This window comes from Rhinoderma darwinii, unplaced genomic scaffold, assembly GCF_050947455.1.
Source record: "Rhinoderma darwinii isolate aRhiDar2 unplaced genomic scaffold, aRhiDar2.hap1 Scaffold_4335, whole genome shotgun sequence".
Classification (NCBI taxonomy): domain Eukaryota; kingdom Metazoa; phylum Chordata; class Amphibia; order Anura; family Rhinodermatidae; genus Rhinoderma; species Rhinoderma darwinii.
The window spans coordinates 15,001-32,595 of record NW_027463838.1 but is presented as its reverse complement, the minus strand read 5'-3'; the positions used below and the strand labels follow the sequence as shown (position 1 = coordinate 32,595).

The following is a 17,595-nucleotide window of genomic DNA, read 5'->3' as shown; positions in this document are numbered from 1 at the left end:
GTTGTTTTTAAATGTGGTGTATCTAGACTGGACCTGGGTAAGGCTGTGGATGTGGTGTAGGTGTATCTAGACTGGACCTGTGTAAGGCTGTCAATGTGGTGTAGGTGTATCTAGACTGGTCCTGTGTAAGGCTGTAAATATGGTGTATCTAGACTGGACCTGGTTAAGACTGTGGTTGTGATCTATCTAGACTGGATTTGGATAAGACTGTGGATGTGGTCTATGTAGACTGGACCTGGGTAAGTCTGCGGATGTGATGTATCTAGACTGGACCTGGGTAAGGCTGTGAAAGGAGGGTATCTGAACTGGACCTGGGTAGGGCAATGGATGTGATTTATCTATACTGGACCTGGGTAAGGCTGTGGATGTGGTGTATCTAGACTGGAACTGGGTAAGGCTGTGGATGTGGTGTATCTATACTGGAACTGGGTAAGGCTGTGGATGTGGTGTATCTATACTGGATCTGGGTGAGGCTGTGATATATCTATATTGGACCTGGGTAAGGCTGTGGATGTGATGTATCTAGACTTGACCTGGATAAGGCTGTGGATGTGATGTATCTAGACTGGACCTGGGTAAAGCTCTGGATGTGATGTATCTAGACTGGACCTGGGTAAGGCTGTGAATGTGGTGTATGTAGACTGGACCTGGGTAAGGCTGTGGATGTGATGTATCTAAACTGGACCTAGATAAGGCTGTGAATGTAGTGTATGTAGACTGGACCTGGATAAGGCTGTGAATGTAGTGTATGTAGACTGGACCTGGATAAGGCTGTGAATGTGGTGTATCTAGACTGGACCTGGGTGAGGCTGTGGATGTGGTCTATGTAGACTGGACCTGGGTAAGGCTGTGAATGTGGTGTATCTAGACTGGACCTGTGTAAGGCTGTAAATATGGTGTATCTAGACTGGACCTGGTTAAGACTGTGGTTGTGATCTATCTAGACTGGATTTGGATAAGACTGTGGATGTGGTCTATGTAGACTGGACCTGGGTAAGTCTGCGGATGTGATGTATCTAGACTGGACCTGGGTAAGGCTGTGAAAGGAGGGTATCTGAACTGGACCTGGGTAGGGCAATGGATGTGATGGTTCTATACTGGACCTGGGTAAGGCTGTGGATGTGGTGTATCTAGACTGGAACTGGGTAAGGCTGTGGATGTGGTGTATCTATACTGGATCTGGGTGAGGCTGTGATATATCTATACTGGACCTGGGTAAGGCTGTGGATGTGATATATCTAGACTCGACCTGGGTAAGGCTGTGAATGTGATGTATCTAAACTGGACCTTGGTAAAGCTCTGGATGTGATGTATCTAGACTGTACCTGGGTAAGGCTGTGAATGTGGTGTATGTAGACTGGACCTAGGTAAGGCTTTGGATGTGGTGTATCTAGACTGGACCTGGGTAAGGCTGTGGATGTGATGTATCTAGACTGGACCTGGGAAAGGCTGTGGATGTGGTGTGTCTAGACTGGACCTGTGTAAGGCTGTGGATGTGGTGTTTGTAGACTGGACCTAGGTAAGGCTTTGGATGTGATGTATCTAGACTGGACCTGGGTAAGGCTGTGGATGTGGTGTATCTAGACTGGACCTGGGTAAGGCTGTGGATGTGGTGTATCTAGACTGGACCTGGGTAAGGCTGTGGATGTGATGTATCTAGACTGGACCTGGGAAAGGCTGTGGATGTGTTGTGTCTAGACTGGACCTGTGTAAGGCTATGGATGTGGTGTATGTAGACTGGACCTAGGTAAGGCTGTGGATGTGATGTATCTAGACTGGACCTGGTAAAGGCTGTGGATGTCGTGTATGTATACAGGACCTAGGTAAGGCTGCGGATGTGATGTATCTAGACTGGACCTGGGTAAGGCTTTGGATGTGATGTATCTAGACTGGACCTGGATAAGGCTGTGAATGTAGTGTATGTAGACTGGACCTGGGTAAGGCTGTAAATGTGGTGTATCTAGACTGGACCTGGGTGAGGCTGTGAATGTGGTGTATCTAGACTGGACCTGGGTAAGGCTGTGAATGTGATGTATCTAGACTGGACCTGGGTGAGGCTGTGAATGTGGTGTATCTAGACTGGACCTGGGTGAGGCTGTGAATGTGGTGTATCTAGACTTTGCAAAAACATTTGATACTCTGCCACATAAAAGGTTGGTGTATAAAATGAGAATGCTGGGGCTGGAGAAAATATATGCAATTGGGTTAACAACTGGCTCAGTGATAGAGGGTGGTTATTTGTACAAACTCATATTGGGTCACAGTCAGGGCAGTCTTAGGCCAAAGAGGGGGACACAGGACACCATAGAAGGGGACACAGGACAGAAGAGGAGGGGGACAGAGGACACCATAGAAGGGGACACAGGAGAGGAAGCGACACAGAAGAGGAGAGGAGGGGGACAGAGGGGAAGGACACAGGAGAGGTACACAGGCAGGAAGTGGACACAGGAGAGGAGGAAAACACAGAACCGGAGCGGGACACCATAGAAGGAGACACAGGACAGAAGAAGAGGGGGACACAGGAGATGAAGTGACACTGAAGAGGAGAGAAGGGGAAAGAGAAGGACCAGGAGAGGAACATAGGCAGGAAGTGGACACAGGAGAGGAGGAAAACACAGAACTGGAGCGGACACAGGAGAGGAGAGAACTAGAAACGTAGCTTCCTCTTCTTGTCCTGACGGTTTCTTTGATCTCTGCAGACGCGGAAGCTGTGCCCCTCCCCCTCCCTCCCGTCCCGACTGCCTCTTTTTAATGATATCAAAGGAGAGGGAGAGAAAATAGCGCTGATAACAGGTGTTTTAGTGCACAGGCTGGAGGATGGAGAGAGTATTTGGTCGGGGGTAGGAGCTGCAGAGGCAGTAATGTGTAGAGGCCCTGGAAGTCTGTTGATTGGCAGTAACAGCGCCCCCTGTACTCAGGAAGGGTGATGGTTGCGCATAAGGCCGTCCCTGGTCACAGTTACCAGCGGGATTCTATACGGGTCAGTATTGGACTACCTTCTTTTTAGCGTGTTTATTTAGGGTCAATGCACACGATGCATATTACGTGCGATTTTGCCGTGTATATTTTCGTGCGGAAAAACTGCAGCGTAATACAGTACCGGCATAGACAATGAGATTCCAGGGAATCTCATGTCCACGCTGCAGTATTTTTCGGGACTTACATTTTCAGGACATATTTTCGAAACTGCGGCATGTCAATTTATCCTGCGATTCCGCATGCAAATTCTATCCTTGTAATTCTATAGAAATATACGCAGCAAAACCCGTAGCATGAAAACTCGAAGCATAAAAACCGCACCGAAATACGCATCAAAATCTCACCTTCAGGTGCAGTTTTTTTCCTGCAAATTTCTTGCAGTTTCCTGCGGTTTTGCTGTGTATGTTCCACAGCAAAATACGCAACGTGTGCATGTAGCCTCAGGATGATTCTAAGCTCTGAAAAGTGATCAACACAGAGGAGGATAATAGAATATTACTCCGTAGCAGATTGCAGCATTTTAAGATAGTAAAACACTGGGCAAAACTGCCACTGAAAAAGATTTGTGGATATTGGTGGACAATTTAATGGGTGAAAAGGAGGGCGATCAAGGTAATTAAAGGAATTCCGTTTAGAAAAAGGACGGCTTAGGGGCGATCTAATTACAATAAACAAATATATGAAGGGACAGTACAGAGATCTTTCTAATGATCTCTTTACACCCAGGCCTGTAACAAGGACAAGGGGCATCCTCTAGGTCCAGAGGAAAGAAGGTTTCACCACAATCATAGACAAGGATTCTTTACGGTAAGAGCAGTGAGACTATGGAATTCTCTGCCACAGGATATTGTGATGGTTGATTCTTTGAACAAGTTCAAGAAGGGCCTGGACGTCTTTCTTAAAAAATATAATATTACAGGTTATGAGTCCTAGATTCTGGAGATGGGACGTTGATCCCGGGATTTATTCTGATTGCCATATTTAGCGTCAGGGAGAAATTTCCCCCCAAATGAAGCAATTGGCATCAACCTCATGAGGTTTTTTGTCTTCCTCTGGATCATCACGGTAGGATTATAGATTGGACTTGATCAACTTGTATCTTTTTTCAACCTTATGAACTATGTATCAAACGAATGCGAAATATTTGTGCGGAATGATGATTTATTAATGAAACTAGATGTAACGTGATGACAGCGGTTCCAGCTGGATAAGGAAACTTCTCCCTAATCTTTCTGAGCGCACAGGACGGAACTTGACTTTTGGTACCAGAAATTATGCAAACTCTGTAAAGCCTGATAGGCCGGTATCGATGATAATATCTGTTGGAGAAAACGAAAATATAAGTCATTCTGAACAAAACAATGAAAATTAAAGATTTTATGATAATTTGGAAAACTAAAGCCTTGATTCTGATTTGTGGAGAATAAATAAGTGACAGAATGTATAATACAGATCCCTATAGCATGCAGTTATATATGTCACCCACTGACCCCCATTGTAGAAAAATAAATTTTTCAGTATCCCTTTGTATCAAAAACATGATCAACTACGTATTCCACTGCAGTACAAAAAGGAATGACAACATATACGTAGTCTCCGAATATATGACGAAAGGCATACATTGAACCCGTGATAGGCCATGGACACGTTTGACATATACGTCGGTGGCATTTCCTGGCATATATATAAAAAGCGTGGTGTGAATATAGTATAACTATGTATAAACACAAACAGAAAAAATGGGACATAGATATCATCAAAACCACAGAAAAGGCCAAACTTACTAGGTAGGTGGGTGGGTGAAATATAGTAGAATTAAAGGATATTGAGGATTGAGGTTGAAGTTGATATCAGACGATCACACAGAAATGATAGAATTATATCCAGAATAGAAATTTCCCAAAATTAGTTTCAGGTCCGCTTCAATCAAACAGGCCGTTTGATTCCGTCTAAATAAATTTTGCTGCGAATCACAAGTGTCCCGATTGCCCTGAAAACTCGTGTTTGACTCTTTGATGTCTTCTAGGACGGTTTCCAAACCTGTAGTATTTTCTGGTTTGGCATTTTATATAATTGGCTGTGCTAGATGGAGGGATAACCGCAGTGCATTTTGGGAAGGCTGTCTGCAAGTCATTATGGGGAAGCCTAAGTCATGTGATCCTTATTCGAGGTTGTAAAATGGTGGCCGGCACTCGGCGGAGAAGCGTCATTTTGATGCGATTTGTGCACTGTGAACCTCAAAAGTTTCAGATTTTGGTCAATCTGAAAGTTTTGGCAAATTCGGACCGCATTAAATTCATGTATAATCCATTCGCAACAGTGGCATAACTACCACCACCGCAGCATGAGTGTGCCCGTGCCGCCCACCGTAACGGCCTTCCCATGCCCGGCTGCATCAATGGTAGCGACACCACATTCAATAGTATCTGCGTCCTTAGGAAGCAGATACTATTGAACACTATAGCAGAGCAGGGAGGTATCTCCCTGCTCTGCCATTTACTAGGCTACATGAAGTACGGCCTGCAGCCTATTAGGCGCAGGGACAGGATCCCTGCGCAAGCTGGCGTGATTACATCACTGGATCACGCCGGCCTACACAAGGACCCTGTCAGGGTTGTGGAGCAGCTCCGTTTATCGCGGGAATGGGCCTTAGGTGAGTACAATTTTTTTGTTTTATTTGTTTGGGGGCACTGTCTACAAGGGGGATGTTAAGGGCTGTATGGCAGAATCTACAGGAGGGGCTGCATGGCACAATCTACAGGGGGGCTGTATGGCATAATCACAGGGGAGCTGTATGGCACTATCTACAGGGGGGCTGTATGGCAATATATAAAGGGGGGCTGTATGGCACTATATACAGGGGGCTGCATGGCACTATATACAGGGGGGCTGTATGGCACTATATACAGGGGGCTGTATGGCATAATCACAGGGGGGCTGTATGGCACTATCTACAGGGGGTTGTATGGCACTATCTACAGGGGGGCTCTATGGTGCCATCTACAGGGGGGCTGTATGGCATAATCTACAGTTAGGCTGTATGGCTCTATCTACAGGGGGGCTGTATGGCATTATCTACAGCGGGGGCTGTATGGCACTATCTACAGGAGGGACTGTATGGCATTATCTACAGGGGGCACTATCTACAGGGGGGCTGTATGGCATTATCTACAGGAGGGACTGTATGGCATTATCTACAGGGGGGCACTATCTACAAGGGGTGCTGTGTGTGGCACCCAGGGGAGGGGAGGTGGGGCCCAGTCAAAAGTTTTCTATGGGGCCCAGTCTTTCCTACTTACGCCCCTGATTCGCTCATCTCTAATCCAGAACTAGTAATATCTCTAAAGGTCTATATGGTCCATCACTCTTTTTGGCGCACGCAACAGCAATGATGTCCTAAGATAATATCACAGAATAATGTAATGATTTTATCTATGTTCATAGACAGCGGTCCGAAAATTGTAAACATTTACTGTTTTTTCTTTTACCAATTTTCTTCTGACATTTCTTTTTTCGTTAGAAGTGTCCCTAGGTGATTGTAAAGGATCTGCCAGACACAGCTTCTGTGTCGACGCCCGTGGTTAGTCAGTCTGCACCTGCTCCTAAATCTGATAGAGTGACTCTTTCTTCTACCACTCAGGCTGGGAGGCTGAGGAGTGGGAGAGCCTATCACAGCCTGGCCAGACGGAGCTAGCTCCCGCTCTCTGTCTATTTATACCTTCATTTCCTGCTTCTACTTTGCCTGTGATTCTGTTTGTTTCCTGGCTCTGCTGCTGCTGCTTGAACTATTTGTCCTCTGCTTCATATTGACCCTGGCTTGACTGACTACTCTCTTGCTCTGCGTTTGGTACCTCGTACACTCCTGGTTTGACTCGGCTCGTTCACTACTCTTATAGCTCACGGTGTTGCCGTGGGCATCTGCCCCTTTTCCCTTTGCTTCTTTCTACACTTGTCTGTCTGTCTGTCGTGCACATAGTGAGAGTAGGGACCGTCGCCCAGTTGTACGCCGTCGCCTAGGACGGGCCATTGCAAGTAGGCAGGGACTGAGTGGCGGGTAGATTAGGGCTCACCTGTCTGTCTCCCCACCCCGTCATTACAGTGATGAGCTTATCACAGAGAGGCCGGCTGCTGGGATTTTGAGCAATCAGTCATGGTCTGTAAGGTAACCTGAAGGTGTTTAATCCCCCTGCATCACCACCACCGGAGAAGTAATGTATGGCATTACACAGTGCCCATTGAAATCAATGGGCCACCAATATAATGCAAGGACATGTCCGGTCCTCCAGAGTGAAAATACTCTTTGTAGTTGTTCTCCACTCTAGCTAAAAAATGAGGATTCAAAATAGAGGATCCCACTCAATGAAACCAGAACTCAGAAATGGGTTTTTTAAACAAAATAACCCTTTTTTAAAAATAACTTTTTTTCTGCGGCAATGGAAACAGTCAGGGAAATTCCCAAAAGTTGTAAATCTCATCTCTCTCCTATTTGTTGTGAAGATAAAACGTTGATAGTACGAAATGATGAAGACAATTAAAAAATAAACTCCCCTCCCCCACATTGATAAATAACAGAGAACAGGAAATGAGATCTACAAATAAAATAGTATTACCATTTCTATGATGGTTGTCGGCAAACTACTGAAAATAAAGTCTTCACCTGGGTCCTCTGTGCGCCGCATGTTAATACAAAGATGTTGTAAATCCTTGACACAGTGTTGGCAATAGGCAATCCCATAATATCAATCTATTCAAAAACGTTAGGTTTCCAGGATATAATCCGTTATATTACCGCTGCCTGTTATCTCCTGCGCCATTTTTCCATAATCCATCACGTGTTTTAAAGTGGATCCGTGATCTGATCTATTCCCTCCATATCAGGGAATTCATCCGCTCCTTGAAACCACTCCATGATGTAACTGAGAGGATCGATAAGGCTGGCGTCAAGAAGAAAGACAGCCGTCCAATATCCAAGGAAAACAAAGAGCTTGGTCCATAAGCCGTCATAGGGTGGTCCAAAATGATAGGACTCCAGATTCTGCAACAAATAAGGAAACGGTTATTAAAGTATTATTGACCTTATACAAGTGAATGAATCTTATATTTATATTACAAAAAGAAATCAGAAGTATTAAAAAAGGTTATAGGACGAGACTTCAGCCCTTCCCTCTATATTACTGTGTGCTTGATTGACAACAGATTCCCAGGCAGCAGAGGTGGGGGGAGGGGTGAGTGGGCACATAGGAGATTGTGCCCACTAATAACAATCAGGGGCGGACAGAGACACCAAGGCTTTTATGTAACAGCTAGAAAGATCTTCAGGGGTGCAGCTATAGTGGGATGCGGAGGTAGCAGTGGCACCAAGGACCATGGAACCTGGTTCCCTAAAGGGCTCTCTGGCCCATACATAGACACTAGAATGGCACATGGGAGGGTCAGGGCCCTGATAGAGGTTTTTCTTTATGTACCAGGAGCTTCAAGTTAAGGCTCTGAAGTTCTTAGATGGTGCGCCAATTTATTTTGTGGATTGTAATACAACAATAATTATGCCATAAAGTAGGCAGTGGGAAGCACTGGTCAGGCCCTCTGTTTACTGGTCCATTGTGCAGCTGCCTAAAAGGTACACTGTCATGTCCGTGGCTGTGGTCCGTCAGGTTCACTCTTCCCCTGACGGCCGCAGCCATGTGTCGGCAAGCGATGGCCCCAGTCTTCTCCTCTCACTTCCACTCACCTCGGCGAGGTGCCGTAGGGTGCGCGCGCATGCTCTTGCCCGCTCTTAAAGGGGCAGCGTGCGCACCAGACTTTAATATTTTAATCAGCCCATGAGTGCTCTGGACTATAAAAGACGCCCAGCCAGGGGCGTAACTAGGAAAGACTGGGCCCCATAGAAAACTTTTGACTGGGCACCCCCCCCCTCTGCTGGGTATCACACAACCCCCCCCTTGTAGATAGTGCCTCCCTATAGATTCCACCACACAGCGCCCCCCTATAGATAGCACCATACACAGCCCCCTGTAGATAACGCCATACAGCCCCCTCTGTAGATAACGCCATACAGACCCCCTCTGTAGATAACGCCATACAGCCCCCTCTGTAGATTACGCCATACAGAACCCCCCCCCCCAAAAAAAACCGGCCTATAGTTTGTCCTACAAAAGACATGCATCCCCTATCCACAGGATAGGGGATAGTTGTGTGATCGCTGGCAGCGATAAGGAGAACGGGGGACCGAAAGTCCCCCGAAGTTCTCCATGACTTACCTCGGACTTCCGGCGTCTGCGCAGTTCAATAAAAATGAAAGGAGCGCTGGTCACGCATGCGCACAAGCATGACCGGTGCGCAAGTCATTTCCATGGAGCTACAGACAGACTACGGAAGTCCGAGGTTTGTCATGGAGAACTTAGGGGGGACTTTCGGTCCCCCGTTCTCCTCATCGCTGGGCGTCCCAGCGATCCCACATGTATCCCCTATCCTGTGGTTAGGGGATGCATGTCTTTTGTAGGAACAACCCCTTCAGTGGCGTCGCGCTGTAGCAGCCATAGCGGCTGCTAGCGGAGCCTGCGGCCATGGGAGGGGCCGTGCCGGCGGGTGGCACGGGCCCCCTCATGCTGCAGGCCCCGTAGAACTCGCTACGGCTTCTATAGCGGTAGTTACGACACTGCGCATAGGTTTGTACGGCGTAAAACTACAGCTCCCAGCATGGCCGAAAACAATGATAAGGATTTGCTAGGAGATGCGGTTTGACAAAAAAAAAATCATACCACCATCATCTCGCTGCAGATCATACAGTGACTACAATACTGATTAGAGGCAGAATAAACATTTACATTAAGTGACTCACCGGTGACATCTCAGATTCTAGTTCTTTTCTTCTCCCTCCGGTTCAGACATCTATGATGGATTTCTCCCGGGCATGACCCATTTCTGCAGTTTTCCGTTTAGATGTCTTCAGCTTCTCACTTTTAAAACATTTCTGCACCTGTAAACAAAGTTAAAATTCTCAACACATCTAAATATAACTGTCACACACACACACACACACACACACACACACACACACACACACACACACACACACACACACCGTGCCCCCTGTAGATAGTGCCCCCTGTAGATAGTGACCTACATAGCAGCCCCTGTAGATAGTGCCCACATATGGACTCCAGAGCTGCAAGGCAATAGTGCTAACCACTGAGCCACCGTGCTGCCCTATATATAGCTTCCCCTATAGTTAGTGCTCCACGTATAGCCCACCTCTGTAGATATTGTCCCACATATAGCCCACCCCTGTAGACTGTGCACTACATATAGCCACCCTGTTGCTAGTGCCCCACAGGTAACCCACCCCTGTATATAGTGTCCCACACATAGCCCACCCCTATAGAAAGTACCCTAAAAAAATAGCTCCCCTATAGATAGTGCTCTACATATAGCCCACCCCTGTATAGTGTCTCACATATACTGCCCCACATATAGAACCCCCTGTAGATAGTGGCCCACATCCCCACATACAGACCTCCCCTGTAGCTAGTGCCCCCCATATAGACCCCCCCTGTATATAGTGGCCCACATATAGACCCCCCTGTATATAGTGGCCCACACCCCCACATATAGACCCCCCTGTAGCTACTGCCCCACATATAGACCCCCCTGTAGCTACTGCCCCACATATAGACCCCCCTATATATAATAGCCCACATAAAGACGACCCCCCCCCTGTAGATAGACCCCCCCCACTATAGATAATGCCATTCACATTTTTATGAGGAAAAAAATATATAAAGTTGACATACTCACATTCTCCGGTTCCCACGCTGTTCACTGGCGATGCACACATGCTCTCTTCTGAGCATGTCTGCAGGAGCTGAATGAGCGTCCTTCAATGACGCTGATTGGCGGGGCAGAATGACTTGCCCCGCCAATCAGCACCTTCCAAGCATGGAAGCGGCGCGATGATGTCATCGCGCCGCTAGCCAATCAGTGTCATTGTAAGGCACTGGATTGTCAGGCACGGAACATGCCCGGCCATTCAGTGCTAATACATGTATTTGGCTGCCGCTAGCACCGGGGCCCCCTCCGGTGCTAGCGACACCTATAGGCATGAGAGTGCCTGTGTAAGGCTCGGTGGCGCGGGCCCCACAGTAGCGGTGCTACCCCTGTAGCAGCCATAACGGCTGCTAGCGGCGCCACCGGGCATTTGGGAGGGCGTGTCGGCTGGCGGCCCGGGCCCCCTCAAGCCCCGGGCCCCGTAGCTGCCGCTACTGCTGCTACCGCGGTAGTTACGCCACTGCGCCCAGCCCCTTGCTTCTATGCCTGAGCGTTGTTTGTCGTATCCTAGTTTGTCTTGAAAATGGTCTCCCAGTGTTTTCCTGTACCAGAGTTCCCTGTTCCTGCATCCCGTGCTATCCTGTTCTAGTGCCGTGCTGTGCTGTTGCCGTGCTGTACCTACGCCTGTCCTACTGCTCCACGCCTGACGTCTACCCGCTGCCTAGTCCCAGCCGAGTCTGCCTTGCTACTGTCTAAGCTGCCCACAGGTACCTTATACGAACTGTGAACTGCACCCTGTTGGCCAACCGCTAAAGCAGTACGGCCCAGTGGGTCCACGAACCCAACGTGACATACAGTATGTCCTATAAAGCCCCTATACAGCTGCAAATATGGCAACAAGACAAGTACATTAGAGTCTCTAGTTTGAGAAATAGACGCCTCACAGGTCCTCAACTGGCAGCTTCATTAAATAGTACCCGCAAAACGCCAGTGTCAACGTCTACAGGGAAGAGGCGACTCCGGGATGCTGGCCTTCAGGGCAGAGTGGCAAAGAAAAAGCCAGATCTGAGACTGGCTAATAAAATTAAAAGATTAATATGGGCAAAAGCACACAGACATTGGACAGAGGAAGATTGGAAAAAAAGTGTTATGGACAGACAAATCGAAGGTAAAAGGGATTTTGAATAAGGAAGGCTATCACTCCATTTTGCAACGCCATGCCATACCCCGTGGACAGCGCTTGATTGGAGCCAATTTCATCCTACAACAGGACAATGACCCAAAGCACACCTCCAAATTATGCAAGAACTATTTAGGGAAGAAGCCGGCAGCTGGTATTGTATCTGTAATGGAGTGGCCAGCGCAGTCACCAGATCTCAACCCCATAGAGCTGTTGTGGGAGCAGCTTGACCGTATGGTACGCAAGAAGTGCCCATCAAGCCAATCCAACTTGTGGGAGGGGCTTCTGGAATCATGGGGGGAAATGTCTCCCGATTACCTCAGCAAATTAACAGCTAGAATGCCAAAGGTCTGCAATGCTGTAATTGCTGCAAATGGAGCATTCCAAGACCAAAGCAAAGTCTGAAGGAGAAAATTATTATTTCAAATAAAAATCATTATTTCTAACCTTGTCAATGTCTTGACTATATTTTCTAGTCATTTTATAACTCATTTGATAAATATAAGTGTGAGTTTTCATGGAAAACACAAAATTGTCTGGGTGACCCCAAACTTTTGAACGGTAGTGTATATACATACATACATACACTATATATACACGCACTATATGTATACACATACATACACTATATATACACATATACATGCACTATATGTATACACATACATACACTCTATGTACACATACATACAGTATATATACACAGAGATACACTATATATACACGCATACACTATATATACACATATACATACACTATATATACACACACACTAATATATATACAGTGGAGGAAATAAGTATTTGATCCCTTGCTGATTTTGTAAGTTTGCCCCCTGTCAAAGTCATGAACAGTCTAGAATTTTTAGGCTAGGTTAATTTTACCAGTGAGAGATAGATTATATAAAAAAAAAAAAAGAAAATCACATAGTGAAAATGATATATATTTATTTGCATTGTGCACAGAGAAATAAGTATTTGATCCCCTACCAACCATTAAGAGTTCAGCCTCCTCCAGACCAGTTACACGCTCCAAATCAACTTGGTGCCTGCATTATAGACAGCTCTTACATGGTCACCTGTATAAAAGACTCCTGTCCACAGACTCAATTAATCAGTCTGACTCTAACCTATACAACATGGGCAAGACCAAAGAGCTTTCTAAGGATGTCAGGGACAAGATCATAGACCTGCACAAGGCTGGAATGGGCTACAAAACCATAAGTAAGACGCTGGGTGAGAAGGAGACAACTGTTGGTGCAATAGCAAGAAAATGGAAGACATACAAAATGACTGTCAATCGACATCGATATGGGGCTCCATGCAAAATCTCACCTCGTGGGGTATCCTTGATCCTGAGGAAGGTGAGAGCTCAGCCGAAAACTACACGGGGGGAACTTGTTAATGATCTCAAGGCAGCTGGGACCACAGTCACCAAGAAAACCATTGGTAACACATTACGCCGTAATGGATTAAAATCCTGCAGTGCCCGCAAGGTCCCCCTGCTCAAGAAGGCACATGTACAGGCCCGTCTGAAGTTTGCAAATGAACATCTGGATGATTCTGAGAGTGATTGGGAGAAGGTGCTGTGGTCAGATCAGACTAAAATGGAGCTCTTTGGCATTAACTCAACTCGCCGTGTTTGGAGGAAGAGAAATGCTGCTTATGACCCAAAGAACACCGTCCCCACTGTCAAGCATGGAGGTGGAAACATTATGTTTTGGGGGTGTTTCTATGCTAAGGGCACAGGACTACTTCACTGGATGGAGCCATGTACCGTCAAATCCTGAGTGACAACCTCCTTCCCTCCACCAGGACATTAAAAATGGCTCGTGGCTGGGTCTTCCAGCACGACAATTACCCGAAACATACAGCCAAGGCAACAAAGGAGTGGCTCAAAAAGAAGCACATTAAGGTCATGGAGTGGCCTAGCCAGTCTCCAGACCTTAATCCCATCGAAAACTTATGGAGGGAGCTGAAGATCCGAGTTGCCAAGCGACAGCCTCAAAATCTTAAAGGGAATGTGTTGCCAGAAAAACATGTTTTTTTTTTAAAAATTAAACATTTAGTGTGTGGGTGATTAAACATTGTTCAAATTTTTTTTATTTTTTTGCACGAGTCCATGTAATATTATAAATTATTTCTAATTTATAATACTACCCATTTTTGGTCACTAGATGGAGCTGTTCCCAAAATTGCAGCATTGCAACATTGGGTTAAAAGCCCTCGCTCTAGTGAGCTCTCAGCATCCCCCCCTCCTTTATCCTGGCTAGTGCCGGGATAAACGAGGGGTTTGAAAGGTTTAACCTCCTACACTGTGTGTCGCCATTTTTTGAGGTAACCCACAGTGTAGTAGGTTTACATACAGTAGTAAACACACACAAACACTAACATACATTGAAATCTCTTACCTGCTCCTGCCGCCGCGGCTCCCTCCGGCCCGTCCGCTCCCTTTGCTGCCGCTGTTCCATGTGCACAAGTCCGGAAGCCGCGACCGGAAGTAGTAATATTACTGTCCGGCCGCGACTTCCGGTCCACAGGAAAATGGCGCCGGACGGCGCCAATTTCGAATAGGACTGTGTGGGAGCGGCGCATGCGCAGTTCCCACACAGACGCCGTACACGGCAGTCAATGGGACGGGAGCCGTTCGCAGTCCCTATGGGACTGTGGCTGCCGTATTCCATGTCTGTGTGTGTCGTTAATCGACACACACAGAAATGGAACAAAAAATGGCAGCCCCCATAGGGAAGAAAAAGTGTAAAAATAAGAAACAGTAAAACACAAACACACAAATGAAAATAAACGTTTTTATTAAAGCACTAACATCTTTAACATATAAAAAAAATTATTTGTGATGACACTGTTCCTTTAATGATTTACAGATGATCTGAAAAGAGGAGTGGGCCAAAATTCCATCTAACATGTGTGAAAACCTCATCATCAACTAAAAATGTCTGACTGCTGTGCTTGCCAACAAGGGTTTTGCCACCAAGTATTAAGTCTTGTTTGCCAAAGGGATCAAATACTTATTTCTCTGTGCACAATGCAAATAAATATATATAATTTTGACAATTTGATTTATTTTTATTTTTTTAGGGTATGTGCACACAATGAGAGGCTTTTACGGCTGAAATGACAGACTGTTTTCAGGAGAAAACAGCTGCCTCGTTTCAGCCGTAAAAGCTCCTCCTCGTAATTTACGAGGCGTCTGTGACGCTTGTAAATCTTGAGCTGTGCTTCATTGACTTCAATGAAGAACAGCTCAAATTACGTTGCAAAGAAGTTACATAGTTACATAGTTAGTACGGCTGAAAAAAGACACATGTCCATCAAGTCCAACCAAGGGAAGGGAAAAGGGAAGGAAAAATTTCTACACATAGGAGCTAATATTTTTTTGTTCTAGGAAATTATCTAACCCTTTTTTAAAGCCATCTACTGTCCCTGCTGTGACCAGCTCCTGCGGTAGGCTATTCCATAAATTCACCGTTCTTACTGTAAAGAAGCCTTGTCGCCTCTGCAGCTTGAACCTTTTTTTCTCCAGACGGAGGGAGTGCCCCCTTGTTTTTTGAGGGGGTTTTACAAGGAACAGGATATCACCATATTTTTTGTATGTGCCATTAATATATTTATATAAGTTAATCATGTCCCCCCTTAGTCGTCTTTTTTCAAGGCTAAATAGGTTTAATTCTTTCAATCTTTCCTCATAACTTAAATTCTCCATGCCCCTTATTAGCTTCGTTGCTCTTCTTTGTATTTTTTCCAACTCCAGGGCATCCTTTCTATGAACTGGAGCCCAGAACTGAACTGCATATTCTAGATGGGGCCTCACTAATGCTTTGTAAAGTGGCAATATTACATCTCTGTCCCGCGAGTCCATGCCTCTTTTAATACACGACAATATCTTGCTGGCCTTTGAAGCAGCTGATTGACACTGCATGCTGTTATTGAGTTTATGATTTACAAGAACACCCAGATCCTTCTCAACAAGTGAATCCGCCAGTGTAGCTCCCCCTAGGACATATGATGCATGCAGGTTGTTGGTACCAAGATGCATAACTTTACATTTATCTACATTAAACTTCATCTGCCAAGTGGACGCCCAAACACTTAGTTTGTTTAAATCTGCCTGCAATTCACAAACATCTTCCATAGTCTGAACTATATTACATAGCTTGGTGTCATCTGCAAAAATAGAAATAGTGCTATTAATCCCTTCCTCTATATCATTAATAAATAAGTTGAATAATAGTGGTCCCAGCACTGAACCCTGGGGTACACCACTTATAACCGGTGACCATTCAGAGAAGGAATCATTGACCACAACTCTCTGGATACGGTCCTTGAGCCAATTCTCAATCCAATTACAAACTATATTTTCTAAACCTATAGTCCGTAATTTACCCATTAGGCGTCTATGGGGGACAGTGTCAAATGCCTTTGCAAAGTCCAAAAACACTAAATCCACAGCGGCCCCTCTGTCTAGACTTCTGCTTACCTCTTCATAAAAACAGATTAGGTTAGTTTGACAACTTCTGTCCTTAGTAAAACCATGCTGGCTGTCACTTATAATGCTATTTATTGTCACATAATCCTGTATATAGTCCCTCAATAGCCCCTCAAACATTTTCCCCACGATGGATGTTAAGCTTACTGGTCTATAATTACCCGGGGAAGACCTAGAGCCCTTTTTGAAAATAGGCACCACATTTGCCCTGCGCCAGTCCCTTGGCACTATACCAGTCACTAGAGATTCTCTGAATATTATGAAAAGGGGGACAGAAATAACTGAACTAAGCTCTTTAAGAATTCTAGGGTGTAACCCATCTGGTCCCGGAGCCTTGTGCACATTTATTTTATTTAATTTAGCTTGGACCATCTCTACATTCATCCAATTCAGTATATCAGCCGATATATTAACAGCACTGGCACCGGCTACATCAGCTGCTCTTTCTTCAGTTGTATATACAGAGCTAAAGAACCCATTTAGTAACTCTGCCTTCTCTTGATCCCCTGTGATCAACTCCCCATTACCATTATCTAGGGGTCCTACATGTTCAGACCTTGGCTTTTTTGCATTTATATGCTTGAAGAATTTTTTAGGATTTGTTTTACTATCCTTGGCCACCTGCCTTTCATTTTGTATTTTTGCTAATTTTATTACATTTTTACAGATTTTATTAAGCTCTTTATATTTTACAAAGGCTACAGCTGTACCCTCAGATTTGTATTTTTTAAATGCCCTTTTTTTGTCATGTATTGCCCCTTTCACAGAAGGTGTAAGCCATGTGGGGTTTAATTTGAGTCGTTTATACTTATTACCTGTAGGAATAAATTTTGCACTATAATAACTCAAAGTAGATTTGAAAATCTCCCATTTATCATTTGTTCCATTATTTGACATTAGTTCTTCCCAGTCCATATCCTGAATTGCAGCCCTCATCCTGGGGAAATTGGCTTTCTTAAAATTAAATGTTTTTGCCCTCCCAGCCTGCGTTTGTTTTTTACAGTATAGGTAAAATGTAACTGTATTGTGATCACTGTTACCGAGGTTTTCACGAACATTGACATTCCCAACAAGATCTGCATTATTAGAAATGACCAGATCCAACAGAGCTTCACCTCTAGTCGGGTCTTCCACAAACTGGCCCATAAAATTTTCCTGCAACAGGTTGA

At 45.4% G+C, this 17,595-nt stretch overlaps 1 long non-coding RNA gene across 2 annotated transcripts in view; it reads right to left on the bottom strand.

The window, feature by feature from the left end:
- Positions 1 to 4,130: 4,130 nt before the first annotated feature.
- LOC142712969 (uncharacterized) overlaps positions 4,131 to 17,595 on the bottom strand; it is a 15,304-nt gene continuing 1,839 nt past the window's right edge. Inside the window, exons 2-4 of one of the 2 annotated variants that reach the window (XR_012870144.1) lie at positions 9,818 to 9,955; positions 7,590 to 8,014; positions 4,131 to 4,298 (exon numbers count right to left, since the gene is read on the bottom strand). This is a non-coding gene — a long non-coding RNA (uncharacterized LOC142712969). The remainder of the gene's footprint in view (positions 4,299 to 7,589; positions 8,015 to 9,817; positions 9,956 to 17,595) is intronic. The other variant, XR_012870143.1, reaches the window with a different exon arrangement.